Raw genomic sequence first — 14,409 nt, 5'->3', positions numbered from 1 at the left:
TGTGTGTGTATATATATATATATATATATACACACACACACACATATATGTATTTTTTTTTTATTTTGAGACAGAGTCTTACTCTGTCACCAAGCTGGAGTGCAGTGGCATGATCTTGGCTCACTGGAATCTCCACTTCCTGGGTTCAAGTAATTCTCCTGCCTCAGCCTCCCGAGTAGCTGGGATTATAGGCACATGCCACCACACCCATTTAATTTTTTGTATTTTTAGTAGAGATGGGGTTTCACTATGTGGCCAGGCTGGTCTCGAACTCCTAACCTCATGATCCACCCTCCTTGGCCCCCCAAAGTGCTGGGATTACAGTCCTGAGCCATGGTGCTCAGCCAAAAGTATATAATTTATTTTACCTCACTGAGGCATACTTTACTAAATTACATTTGTTTAAAATCCCAAAGTGTTTTGTGTTGTGGTATTTACTATCACAATTGTAATTGATCATCATGTAATAGTTGTTTACATCTGTGTTGTAGCTAGTCTTGAGGGATGGCTCCCAATAAACTACACTTCCTGGATTTTGTACTCAGTACAACATTGATTTTTATTTTTATTTTTTTTCCTTTCTTCCTTCCTTCCCTCCCTCCCTCTCTCCCTCCTTTCTTTTCTTTCTTTCTTTCATTCTTTTTCTTTCTCTTTCTTTCTCTTTCTCTCTTTCTTTCTTTTTCTTTCTTCTCTCTCTCTCTTTTATTTTTCAGAGTCTCACACTTTTGCCCAGGCTGGAGCACAGTGGCGGAATCGTACCTTATTGTAGCTACAGCCTCAACATTTCATGCTTAAGCAATCCTCCCGTCTCTGCCTCCTGATTAGCGAGGACCACAGATGCATGCCACCACCCCTCCTAATTTTTAATTTTTTTGTAGAGACAGAGTTTCCCTGTGTTGCCCAGGCTGGTCTCAAACTCCTGGCCTCAAGCAATCCTCCTGCCTTAGGCTCCCAAAGTGCTAGGATTACAGGTGTTAGCCCAATGTTGATTTTCTGATGGCTTTGTGACTCTATTTAACCAATAAAATGTGGTAGAAGTAATATAATGATAGTTGCAGACCTAATTTGAGACAGTTTGGAGACACCATGTAGGAATTCTCACCCTCCACTAAACAGATCACATGGGTAAACTGTATGAGGAGAAAGAGCATCTAAGACTACATGGGGAAAGAGAGGGTCCCAGTTGTTCCAGCAATCCCTCTGAGATACCAGACAGGCAAATATGATGTCTTGAGACCTTCAGCACAGTCTTGTCACCGGGATCTGCAGCCCCAGACAACACTGCATATAAGAGGAGAGTCACTTCGCTGATCCAACTCAAATTACAAAATAGTAAAAAAAAGAAAAAAGGTTGTTTTAGTCTGACCGAGATAGTCTGAATATTTTCCTGTGTTTGATTAAACTTAAGCTGGGCTTCTTTCTGATTATAAGCCTTTGACCTCTTTTTCCTTAGAACATTTACCTTAGGAAACATATAATTGCAAATTCTTTCTCCATCTTTTTGAAAATATATAAACCTCCCTACTAGTCTCTTGCCAGTTTTAAGAAATAGGAAATGCCTTTCTCAAGGACCCACATGTCATCTCTTTAAAATGTAATAATCAAAGTAGCTAGCACCCTTTATATCATTTACTTCTTGTCATCAAGATAGGATAAAGCTTATCTTCCTTTGGGAAAGGCCAATTAGCAAACACAAATGACCTACAATATCCCTCTCTCCTATTCTTAAAACCTTTTCTGATTAGCAGTGTTGAATTCGGTCTGTCTCCCCTATCATAATAGTTTTGATAAAGTCATCTCTGCCTGCTTAACTTTTGTGCAATTTTTGTTTGACAAATACACTAATGTTTTACGATATTTTCACAGTAAGAGACAACTAAAACAGATATACACTAGGAAGTGGGCACTCTCATAAAACATGTGCTATTGACTTCAGAAAAGGGCAGCAGAAAGAAGCTGAAGCTGGAAGACTTTGAGGAGCGACTCTTAGTGATGGTTTGGAAAAACAGAAAGGATATTTTCATTGGAGGCTAGAATAAAAAAGGCTTCTTGTTTTATGTGATGGTGAATGATCAGTAATATGTAGATAACAATAAATATGCACAATAAACTTGCTTATGTGGCTAAAGAGACTCCCAGCCTGAGCGTTTGAGGTGTCAACTGACAAAAACATGATGTCATTCTTTCTGTGGCTGAATAGTATTCCATAGTGTATATATACCACATTTTCTTTTTCCAATCATCCACTGATGGACACTTAGGTTTATTCCATATCTTTGCTATCACACATAGTCCTGCAATAAACATATGAGTGCAGGTTATCTTTTTGATATATTGATTTATTTTCTTCAGGTAGACACCCAGTAGTGGGATTGCTGAATCGCATGGTAGTTCTACTTTTAGTTTTTTGAGAAATTGACATAAATTGTTTTCCATAGAGGCTGTACTAACTTACATTTCCTCTAATTGTACATGGGGTTTCCCTTTTTTCAAGATACTTGCAAACATCTTTTTTTAAATATAATAACCATTATGATTGTTATAAGATGAGATATATTATAGTTTTAATTTTCATTTCTCTAATGATTAGTGACATTGAGCATTCTTTATAAACCTGTTGGGCAATTGTATGTCCTCTTTTGAAAATGATCTATTCATATCCTTTGCCCACTTTTTAATGAGATTTTGGTCTTATTGTTCTGTTGTTTGAGTTTCTTGTGTATTGTGGATATTAGTACCCAGTCAGATAAATAGTCTTCAAATATTTTCTCTCCTTCTGTAGGTTGTCTGTTCACTCTAATTATTTCTTTTGCTGTACAAAAGTCTTTTAGTTAAGTTTCATTTGTCTATTTCTGGTTTTGTTACATTTATTTTGGGGTTTGAGTCTGAATTATTTGCCTTGGGAAATGTTCAAAAGCATTTTTGTAGACTTTCTTCTAGTATTTGTATAGTTTTGAGTCTTATATTTAAGTAGTTAACCCATTCTCAGTTGATTCCAGTATATGGTGCGTGATCCATGTCCAGTCTCATTCTTCTGCATTTAGCTGTCCGATTTTCCCAGCACCATTTATTGAAAAAGATGTCCTTTCTTCAGTGTATGTTTTTGTTGACTTTGTCAAAGAATAGTTGACTGTAGATATGTGACTTTATTTCTAGGTTCTCTATTCTGTTCCATTGATCTATTTGTCTATTTTTCTACCAATATCATGCTGTTTTGGTTACTATAGCACTGTGATATAATTTGAAGTCAGGTAATGTGATGTCTCTAGCTTTGGTATTTTTGCTCTGGATTTATTTAGCTATGTGGGCTTTTTGGGGGGGTTCCATACGTACTTTAGAATTTTTTTTCTAATTCTGTTATAATTATGTCTTTTGCAGCATCATGATGGGACTCAAGTTATTATCTTATGTGAAACAAGCCAGACACAGAAAGTAAAATACTATATATTCACACTTATAAATGGATGCTACAAAGTGTGTACACATGGACATAGAGAGGAGAATGATAAACAATGGAGGCTCAGAAGGCTGAAGGAGTAGAGAATGGGTGGATAGAGAAATTACTTAATGGTTACAATGTATATTATATATGTGATAGATAAAAAGCCCTAACTTGACCACTGTGCAATCTATGCATGTAACAAAATTACACCTACACCCCATACATTTATACAAATGTAAAATAAAGTAACAACTGGTTTACATTAATAGCTTATGATGAGATAAGAACAGAGAGAGAGAGAAAGAGGAAGTAATGGGATTGTTCAGTTTCCAATCAGAATCTAGAGGAAATATCATCAAACAAGGACATACTGAGTTTATTCTCAGTTTCTCAGGTAGAAGAAATGACTTCAGGACAAGGATTAAATTCAGGTCATAACTAGTAACAACTTGGTTTAGATGTATAGATTTAAAGAATACAACTTTAAGATACTTTGTTAAAATACAAGACAGATTTAAATAAGGGCCACATAAACCCTCTCTGTTGAATATAACATCTTGTAAAAATCTTAACAGCTTACTTTTTAGATCTCTTGACTGGTAAGCAGGATTTCTAAGATTCTTCTAAGATCCTGTTAAAGGGTTCTGATTTGCAACCCAAAGCAGAGGGTGGTCTATTTTGAAGAAATATGTAGCTATAGCTTTTGTTTACAGCGCAAATACATTAGACCTAAATGTTTAGAAGGATTAAAAAGTAAAAGCTAGCTAAATGTCTTTTAAAAACTTACTTCAAGTATAAATAAAATGATCGGTCAAAAGTAAAAAGAAAAAATAAGACATAAAGTACAAACAGCTTAAGAAAGGTAGAATGACTATATTAATTACACCATAGTAGAGTTCAAGACAGGAGTCTCACTAGAGATAAAGAAGAGCATATTGTAATGACAAATGGTCAATTCATCAGGAAAATGTAACAGTCTTAAACTTACATGTACCAATAAAGTTTACATGTACCAATAAACTTACATGTAAGTCTTAAACTTACATGTACCAATTTCAGAGCCTGAAATACAAAAAGCAAAAGCAGCAGAACAAAAGGGAGAAATGGATGTAACCAGAATTATGTTTGAAATTTTAGTCTTTCTCAGTATTTGACAGGACAAGTTAAAAAAATCAGAAAAAGTTATAAAAACTTTGACTACTACTCTCCTACAACTGAATGTGGCTGACGTTTACAGGACATCATACGTGAAAACTGCAGTATAAGCATTCTTTTCAAATGCATCTTTAGCATCTACTAAGGTAGAGCATATGCTTAGCCATAAAATGTCTTTTTTAAAAATTGTAAGTTGAAAATTTATAATCGTATACATCTATGGGGTAAAAATTGATGTTATAATTCATGAACACAATGTGGAATAATTAAATCAAGCTTGCTAATATATTAATCACCTCAGATACTCAACATTTTTTGTGGTAAAACATTCCAAATTTTCTCTCTTAGCAATTTGAAAATGTACAATACTCTATTATTAACTATATTCACAATGCTGTGCAATAGAATTCAAAAAAATACAAAAAAAATGTAAGATTCTTTGACTACTCTTTTATTCTTTCACCCTGGCCTCTATAACCACCATTCTACTCTCGGCTTCTATGATTTCAATTGCTTTATATTTCACAATCTATATATAGTTGATAAACTAGTTGATTATCTGGTTGATAAATCTAGTTGATAAACTTCCAAATAATTAAATAAAGATTGTGTGTGTGTGTGTGTGTGTGTGTGTGTGTGTGTTTTCCATAAGAACTAGATTAGGAAAAGAAAATTTAAAAATGGGTGTCTGGAACATCCTCAAAATATTTGAAAATGATGCTTCTAAATAACCCACACATCAAAGTAGTCATAAGAGAAATTAAAAAACATTTCAAACCCAATTAATATTAAAACAAGCATACCAAAATTATCCTGTATAAAGTAATCCATCTTGCCTAATCCAGGATGCTATAACAAACCACCACAGACGGATAACTTATAAACAACAGAAATGTATTTCTCACGGTTCTGAAGGCTGGAATTATAAGACGAAGACACCAGCATGGTCAGGTTCTAGTGAGGACCTCCTGTGTAGAAGACTGCTGACTTCTTGTACTCTCGAAAGGCAGAAAGAGAACAAGCTAGCTCTCTGGCCTCTTTCTATAAGAGCACTAACCTCATGAGGGTGGAGCTCTCAGACTTAATTACATCTTAAAGGCCCCATTTACTGCACATTGGAAATTAAATTTCAACATACGAAGTTTGAGGTAACACAAACATTCAGTCCATAACAAACCCTTTGAAGGAAATTCACATTTACTGTACATGCTCATATTAGGAAATAAAGAGTATTTAATATTGGCATTATTTCTTCCTTAAAATATTCAGCAGAATTCTACAGTGAATCTGTCTAGGCCAAGAACTTTCAGTTGCGGGTATTGTAGAATTGAATTTCTTTGACAGATAAAGGGATTTTCAGACTTCCTATTTCTTCTTGTATCCATTATGGTAATATGAGTATTTCAAGTGTGGTCTATTTTATGTAGGTAATTGAATTTTATTGGCATCAAATCATCAATAATATCTAGTTTTTCATCCTTTTAATTCCTGTAGTATTTATACTAGGACCTGTAAGTTTTCTTAAATAATTGCCAGCTCCAGAGTCCAAATGCTAAGTCACTACAACCTTAGAGTCAAAAAGGATCACCACTGCTCTCTTCCCTCTTCTTTTCATGTTCTGTAACAGGAGCAGGCTGAATTTATGATTAGTAAGCTGGGTAAGGATGGCTGATGCAGACAACTTAAGCAATACTTCAGCTGCTTTACCTTACCATCTTATTCTAGTTCTGTATTGGATCTGATTGATTTCTAACAAGGTTCATCTGACAGAAACTTGCTTCCTGCCTGCAGCGAGGCTCTGACTACCAGCACAAGGGTTTTGTGTTAACATAACTTCAGATCCCTCATTCCCATGGCCATTTTTACTATGGAAAATGCTCAAAAGCAAGGTAGTTAACTCCTTGATTGAGAAATCTTTAGCCAATTGTAAATACCAATACTAGAGGGGAACCTTTATATTCCTCTCTCCCCCAACTCCACAAAAGTCCTAAGACGTTTTTTCTAGGAGTCAGCAAGGAACTGATTGATCAGTCAATCATACTTGAAGAAACTTGACTGCTGCTAATATTCTAGCATGAGCTATCCCTTCATCTATTCCCTTGTACCTTGTACTTGCTTCTTGGAATTATTCTTCTTATTAAAATAATATTTCTAAGGCTTTGTGCCACAAACTATAGAAAATTCCAGCTAAGACAATTAGCAATAGAGAAAAGAAGAATGCCATGCCTTCTTCTTGTACTGCAAATGGATAGGTGGTGGCATGTTTCCAACCACTTTTTTCAGTTACTCTCCTACCATAGAGGTAGATCTTTCTTAGGATATTACCACCAAGGTTAACATTGCAATTATATGATTACACCAAACATTTTCATATGGAATACAGACAGTGGAAGTTTTTTTTTTTTTTCAATGTGGTTGATAGAAAGGTGTAAATGATACAGGGAGATAGTAAAGCTATGACTGAGATGCACATCCCCAAGCAAAGGTACACAGTAGGTATTTGGTTGTAAGGATCTGGAGCAAAGGTGAGATGTTTGTCAGAAGGCATTCAAAGTGTGTAAGGGGATTAATGTGTGTACAAATAAACTACAAAACCTTGTTCAGAACCATAAAATCAACTACATGAAGTTGGCAAATAGAAACAGAACATTTCACAAATATATTAAAAGGTAATAGTTGTTAACACAAAAGCAAACTCAAAAAAGCCTCGTGTTGAAGATCAAAGAGAATGTTGAGGAGATAGAGAATGTCAATTAGGTCAAAGGATATGGAAGTATCATATGAACCTGCCAATTTCAGGAATTTTAAAACCATTTGTGACTGACACATTATTCCTTTTCAGGAAGCAGTAGGAATGACAAAAAAGCATATTCCAAAAGGGCCTTAGAGTCAAGAAGTACTAAGAGTGATGTACATTTTTAAGAATCTTCATTTTAGAGATATGTAGCAGTCCACATAGGAATGCATGGTATTCAAAGATGATTTCCTCCTTTTTTTCAAGGGAGAGGAACATGCTATTGTGTTCAGAAAGAAAAGTCAAACAAAAAGAAGAGGCCAAAGGAAATAATATGTTCAGAAAGAAAAATCAGACTAAAAGAAGGTAATAAAATAAGGGTAATAAAGGTAGTGGTTCCTATCAAGATCAAGATCTTAGAGAAGAAGAATGTTAAGGTGACTGCATATGAGAATGTAGGTTTAAGGACAGGAAAATTAGTGTTTATACCCATGATGTCTTCATAATTTCTCAGAGATAAATTTCTTACAAATGTACCAAGTTTTAGAATGAGAGTTTTGAAGACTGTGACAAAAATCTATTTTTAGAAGAGTGGAAGTGTTGACCAGGACTGTGTAAGACGATTGCCAGATGACAGTGAAGACCCGGAGAGAAAAGAAACTTGTACTGCAATGCCAATCTATACAAAAATGTACTTTTTTCTCAACTTGTTTTCCACTTGAGAGAGAGAGAGAAAGTTGAATTTTATGATCTCTTGAAGATCCAAAATTTTGAGGTAGAAAGAATCAATGAAATTTGGAATTTGGTGAAGTTGGTAAAAGATTCAGATGATTAAATATTAGACAAGGCTATCTAACAGTAAATTATTATTCTAATGAGAAAAAGAGTGGATACCAATCAGAATGTGATAAAATAAAATTACCAGATTATTGATACCAAAAAAATTAATATGATTGATGAAGTGGAATATTAGTGATTGTAATTAGATTGTATTAGTGATTGCAATTAGTGATTGTAAAGATTTTAGAGATGGAGAAGCCAATAACCACTATGAAGAAAAGTGTTGGAAAGGTGAAGGCCATTGGTTGAGACTCCTATGGTACCAGTGAGTATAGGCAGCAGTATGTGTTATCATCAGGGATGGAAAAATCTCAGAATAATGACAGGAGTGAGATTTAAAGAAACACTGTCATCTTGGAGCCAAAGAAAATTGATGATTGAGAGAGGATGACAGAGGTGTTAGGATATAACCAGGGAGCAGATGTCAAAATAGACTGGTTAAAATTGACTCCAAGGAAGTAGAGCTATTTAACAGGAGAGTAGATAAATAGCACATCAGTTTCCTAGAGTAGTGTTTCTGCTATTATTTTGTTGCTTATTCTGTAGGGTGGTAAATTGGGCTAATGTCCAACTAGTCAGAAGCTAGATGTAGCTAAAGAACTTCTTCTGATTTATCTGGCTGTGTCTTTACTGAGCAGTAAACATACATTGTATTAAAAATTTGGTAAGAGATGATATCTGATGAGGGTTTTAAAAAGCGTTTAATAAAGAAGTCCCCTGGATAGATCAAGTTATTTTAAACTCAAAGATGGAGAAATGGCATTGAAAACATTTTTAGAACAAATAAACTTGTGTTCTATCCAGTTCAAAATCAGTGAGCTATAAATGGCGCAGTTAACAAAACACACAGTTTAGTCATCATTGCAATTGCAAAAGGCATATTTATCAAGTGTCATTAATTTACATGATTAAGTGTCAAGTGGATGATTCATAAATTTAGGCTCATTTTACAAAGCAGACATATCTCCCAGTAGGGGTCAAGGAGCTGAGGAGGAAAGACTAAATTAAATTCCGCCTAATGTTTCAAAGAAGTTTTAGCTTTGTATCAACAATTTAGCCTCAATTCTGGTCAATGACATATGGATCCTCTAGATATTCCTCCAAACTCATGTGACAACAGAATAATGCACCTGCATTCTTGGGGAAATGTTGCATCCTTAGGAATTTAAGATACGTCATCTAAAAATTATAATGTCATTAAAATAAAGTTTGTTTTGCCTGAGTATTAAGCCTTAGGAGAGCTTGATTGAGTGAAAGAAGAGAAGAAACATGACTAAGAATACAAATAATATGAAGAGATCTTTGAGTCAAATGGGAGGTTTTCAAAATCTCTTTTACATCTCATCTTCTTGCAGAGGGCACACATTCTTATTAACCCAGGATGTAATAGTGTAATAGATACTCATTGAATGTTATGTTTTGTAGCATTCCTCTGTTGAAAGACTTTGGTACTTTTCATTACTTTATTGTTCATCTCTCAATAGCATTTTCCATGTTGGGGTTGATAGAATTGAATACATGGGATATACATAGCCAGGACCTTATGGAGATAAAACAGAGTGGAGTATTTTAAATATTTGAACTGGAACTTTTGAATTCAAGGAAGTACTTTGGGGGTGTGATATTCTTGCTTAACTGCTGCTCAGAACCTCAAAGGATACCTGCACTGAAGGTATCTCTCTCATTGTCATTGTATGTCTTATTAACAGCAATTTTTTAAAAAGATGTACTATGGTGCATAAGGAGTTAAAATGTTCTTTGCCTCACACCCCACCTTTATTCTCCATCATCTTCTAGTTTTATAAGGACAACTATTGTGGTTTTACTGATGCAAGTTGATCAAAACAAGCATTTGATTTCAGCCAAAGCTGAAACCTTCTCCTTTTTTTGAAGAAAATTCTTCTCTCTTCTCTTTCTCCCACCTTTCCTATTTGTCTCCTTTTTCCTTTCACCTTTTTTCTGTCCATTTTCCCTTTTTTTTCCTGTGTAGACACTATACAGAAATGTGGAAAAATGGGGAAGGAATGCAGAAAACCTACAAACTAAGATGTGTTGAATTGAAGCTGAATAAATTGTTTGGATGGAAAAGTTTTCTGAGGACCTGAGCTATTCTTTGTAAAGGCCCTTTTAAGTCTAGACACACACACGTTTCTGAATCTGTAGAAATGATTGGTATGCTGGTCTAATCCTGGAGTGCTCTGATTATGGAATTTGGAAGTGAGACATTTCTAAAACAAAAAGGAATGGTGAGGTCTTTGGTGATGAAAACTTCAGCAAAAATAGAATGATTCAGAAAGCAAGAGCATCTGGTTTAACAAATAAGCAACTCAGAAAAGAGGCTTGTCTCCTGTTACTGCTGGGCTTTCTGAAAGCCTTTTTAAATGTTTCACCTGAAACACTAGCTTCCTAGGGCTGTTATAACTGAGTAGCTTAAAACGATACAAATGTATCCTCTCACAGTTCTCAGGGATAGCATTCTGAAATCAAGGAGTCTCAGGGCTGTGCTCTCTGTAGGCTATAGGGAAGCATTTCTCCTTCCCTCTTCTTAGCTTCTGGTGAATGCCAATTAATTTTTACAGACATGTCACCCAAATCTCTACTTCTATTTTCACGTGGTATTTTCTCTGTGTTTATTCTGTGTACAAATTTTCTTTTCGTCTTAAGAGTACCAATCATAGAAAAGGTCCTATCCTAATACACTATGAACTCACCTTACCTCGACGATACTGCAAAAGCCCTATTTGCAAAGAAGACCACATTCACAGGTCCCAGGGTTTAGGTCTTCAACATAACACAGCTTCTTTCCTGGGAAACATAATTCAACCCACAACACCTGACACACAATGTTTAGGATTTTGTTAAATCAGTTTTCTTGTTATTTTTAGGTTTTAGGTTTGTTTTTGTTGGTTGTTTCTTTGTATTTAAATTGGAAGTGTACAGAGACCCAGTTAGAAAGTCGGTAATTATAAAGACGACAGACGGACAAATAAATAATGAAGGGAAGAAACCAGCGTAAAAAGGTAGAGAATACTCAAAATCAGAATGCCTCTCCCTCTACAGGGGATTGCAATTCCTCATCAGTAACGGAACAAGGCTTAATAGATTACACCGGTGTTCCAATAACAGAAGCAGGTTTCCAAACGTGGGTGATAAGAAACTTCTGTGAATTAAAAGAACTTATTCTAACCCAATGCAAAGAAACTAAGAACCTTGAAAAAAGGTTTAACGAAATGTTAATGAGAATGGACAATTTAGAGAAGAATATAAGTGAATTGATGGAGCTGAAAAACACAACACGAGAACTTCGCGAAGCATGCACAAGTTTAAACAGTCGAATTGATCAAGCGGAAGGAAGGATATCAGAAGTCGAGGACCAGCTCAGTGAAATGAAACGAGAAGACAAGAATGCAGAAAAAAGGATGAAAAGGAATGAGCAAAGTCTCCAGGAAATATGGGACTATGTGAAAAGACCTAATTTACGTTTGATAGGTGTACCTGAATGTGATGAAGAGAATGAATCCAAGTTGGAAAATACTCTTCAGGATATCATTCAGGAAAATTTTCCCAACCTGGCAAGGCAGGGTAATATTCAACTCCAGGTAATACAGAGAACACCACAAAGATATTCTTCAAGAAGACCAACCCCAAGGCACATAATTGCCAGATTTATTAGGGTTGAAATGAAGGAGAAAATACTAAGGGCAGCTAGAGAGAAAGTTCAGGTTACCCATAAAGGGAAACCTATCAGACTTACAGCAGATCTCTCAGCAGAAACCCTACAAGCCAGAAAAGAGTGGGGACCAATATTTAACATCCTTAAAGAAAAGAACTTTCAACCCAGAATTTCCTATCCAGCCAAACTAAGCTTTATGTGCGAAGGAAAAATTAAATCTTTTGAGAACAAACAAGTACTTAGAGAGTTCACCACCACCAGGCCTGCTTTACAAGAGCTTCTGAAAGAAGCACTATACATATAAAGGAACAACCAATATCAGTCTTTCCAAAAATATATCAAAAAGCAAAGAACTTTAACACAATAAAAAATTCACATCAACTAATGGGCAAAACAGCCAGCTAGCATCAAATGCTGGTATTAAACTTACATATATTTTAATTGGATAAAAAGCCAAAACCCATCGGTATGCTGCATCCGGGCCCATCTTACATGAAACAATACACAAAGACTCAGAGAGAAGGAGGAAGATTTACCAATTGAACAGAGAGTAAAAATAAACTAATAAACAAAAAGCAGGAGATGCAATTCTCACCTCTGATAAAGTAGACTTTAAAGCAACAAAGATCAAAAGAGGCGAGGAATGACATTACATAATGGCAAAAGGATCAATGCAACAAGAAGAGCTAACGATTCTATAGATCAACGAGATAGAAAATTAACAAGGATATTCAGAACTTGAACTCAGACCCGGAACAAGTAAACTTAATAAATATTTATAGTACTCTCCACTTCAAATACACAAAACATACATTACCACCTCACACCTATTCCAAAGGTGACTATATAATTGGAAGTAAATCACTCCTCAGTAATCACATAGCATTTCATAGGTTTAAATTAAATATTGGTTGGCTGTTTGTTTGTTATCTTCTTCCCTTATTCCTTCCTGATTACATCATTAAGTATAATTATCAGTATAAAAGAGGTTTTCAATACCCATTACTAAATTGCATTCTAGCCTGGGCAAGAAAGCAATACTCCCATTCTCTCTCCCTCTTTCTTTTCCTTCTCCCTCCTCCCCATTCTCTCTCTCTCTTTCTCTTCCTTTTTTCTCCTTCCTATTCTCTCTCTCTCTTTCTCTTAAAAAAATAAATAAATAAATAAATAAATAAATAAATAAATTGGAAGTGTATACCTAACCTTTCAGTTATATGCAGATAATTGGGATATCATTGTGAATGAACATACAAAGGAACTTTTCTTTTAAAAGCAACAAAGAAAAACTTTAAGAAAAAACTTATTTAAAATCATGAACCGTATCTCTTTGCTTTACATCATATTTAACATTTTTTTCTCCATTTCAAGACTTTTTACCATTATTAACCTTAACATTTCTCATCTTATTTTTTAATAGACACTCTACATTTCAAGGAAGCACATATTTCCTTCTTTTTCCTTATTTTTCTTCTGATACTTAATTTCTATCTCCAAGCATTTTTTTCTCAAGAGATTGCCTTTAGAGTACAGTAATGTATTAGTCCATTTTCATACTGCTATAAAGAAATACCCAAGACTGGATAATTTATAAAGAAAAGAGGTTTACTTGACTCAGTTCCAGATGGCTGGGAGGCCTAAGGAAACTTATAATCATGGCGGAAGGTGAAAAGGAAGCAAGGACCTTCTTCACATGGTGGCAGGAGAGAGAAGAGTGAGGGAAGGAGGAATTTGCCAAACACATAAAACCATCAGATCTCCTGAGAACTCACTCACTATCCAATCACCTTCTAACAGATTCCTCCCTCAACACCTAGGAATTACAATTCAAGATGAGATTTGTCCCTTTGGGTAGGGAAACAAAGCCTAACCGTATAATACAAGATAATATACATCCACAAAGAACTTAAATCAAGAACCTTTTACAAATTAACAAATAAAGTACCATGCATCAGAGCAATATAAATGTCAGCATATAGACACATATGTATTCGTATACACAATTCCAGAAGTCTTGGCCTCAGCTATTTTCATCAACTTCCGTAGCATCCTTCTGATTTATCCTACAAAGATTCTAAAGCTGGGATTGTTACTTTATACATAGTGTGAATAATCTATGTACATGTTAAACAAAAAAAGAATAAAATATTTTTATTTTATTCTTTTAAATCAAACAAAATATTTGATTTAACTATGTTCATGTTAAATCAAAAAAATAAAATATTTTGGTGGTGGTAACGCAGCTGCTCTAAGAGATGCACCATTTTATTCTTCACCATAGTTATTTAGCTGTTTTCAACTTGCTTCGTGTTCCTCAGATCTCCCATCTAACTAGCTCCTCCATCATTCTCAGAGATCCTGTATTAGTCTGTTCTCACACTGCTAAGAAAGGCATACCCCAGATTGGGTGATATATAAATGAAAGAGGTTTAATTGACTCACAGTTCCACATGGCTGGGGTGGGAAGAACTCACAATCATGGAGGAAGGTGAATGGAGGAGCAAAGTCACGTCTTACGTGGAGGCAGGCAAGGGAATGTGTGCAGGGGAACTCCCTTTTATAAAACTA

Source organism: Aotus nancymaae, unplaced genomic scaffold (genome assembly GCF_030222135.1).
Source record: "Aotus nancymaae isolate 86718 unplaced genomic scaffold, 86718_ANA_hifiasm-v0.15.2.pri h1tg000011l, whole genome shotgun sequence".
NCBI lineage: Eukaryota > Metazoa > Chordata > Mammalia > Primates > Aotidae > Aotus > Aotus nancymaae.
This window is presented reverse-complemented; position numbering follows the sequence as displayed.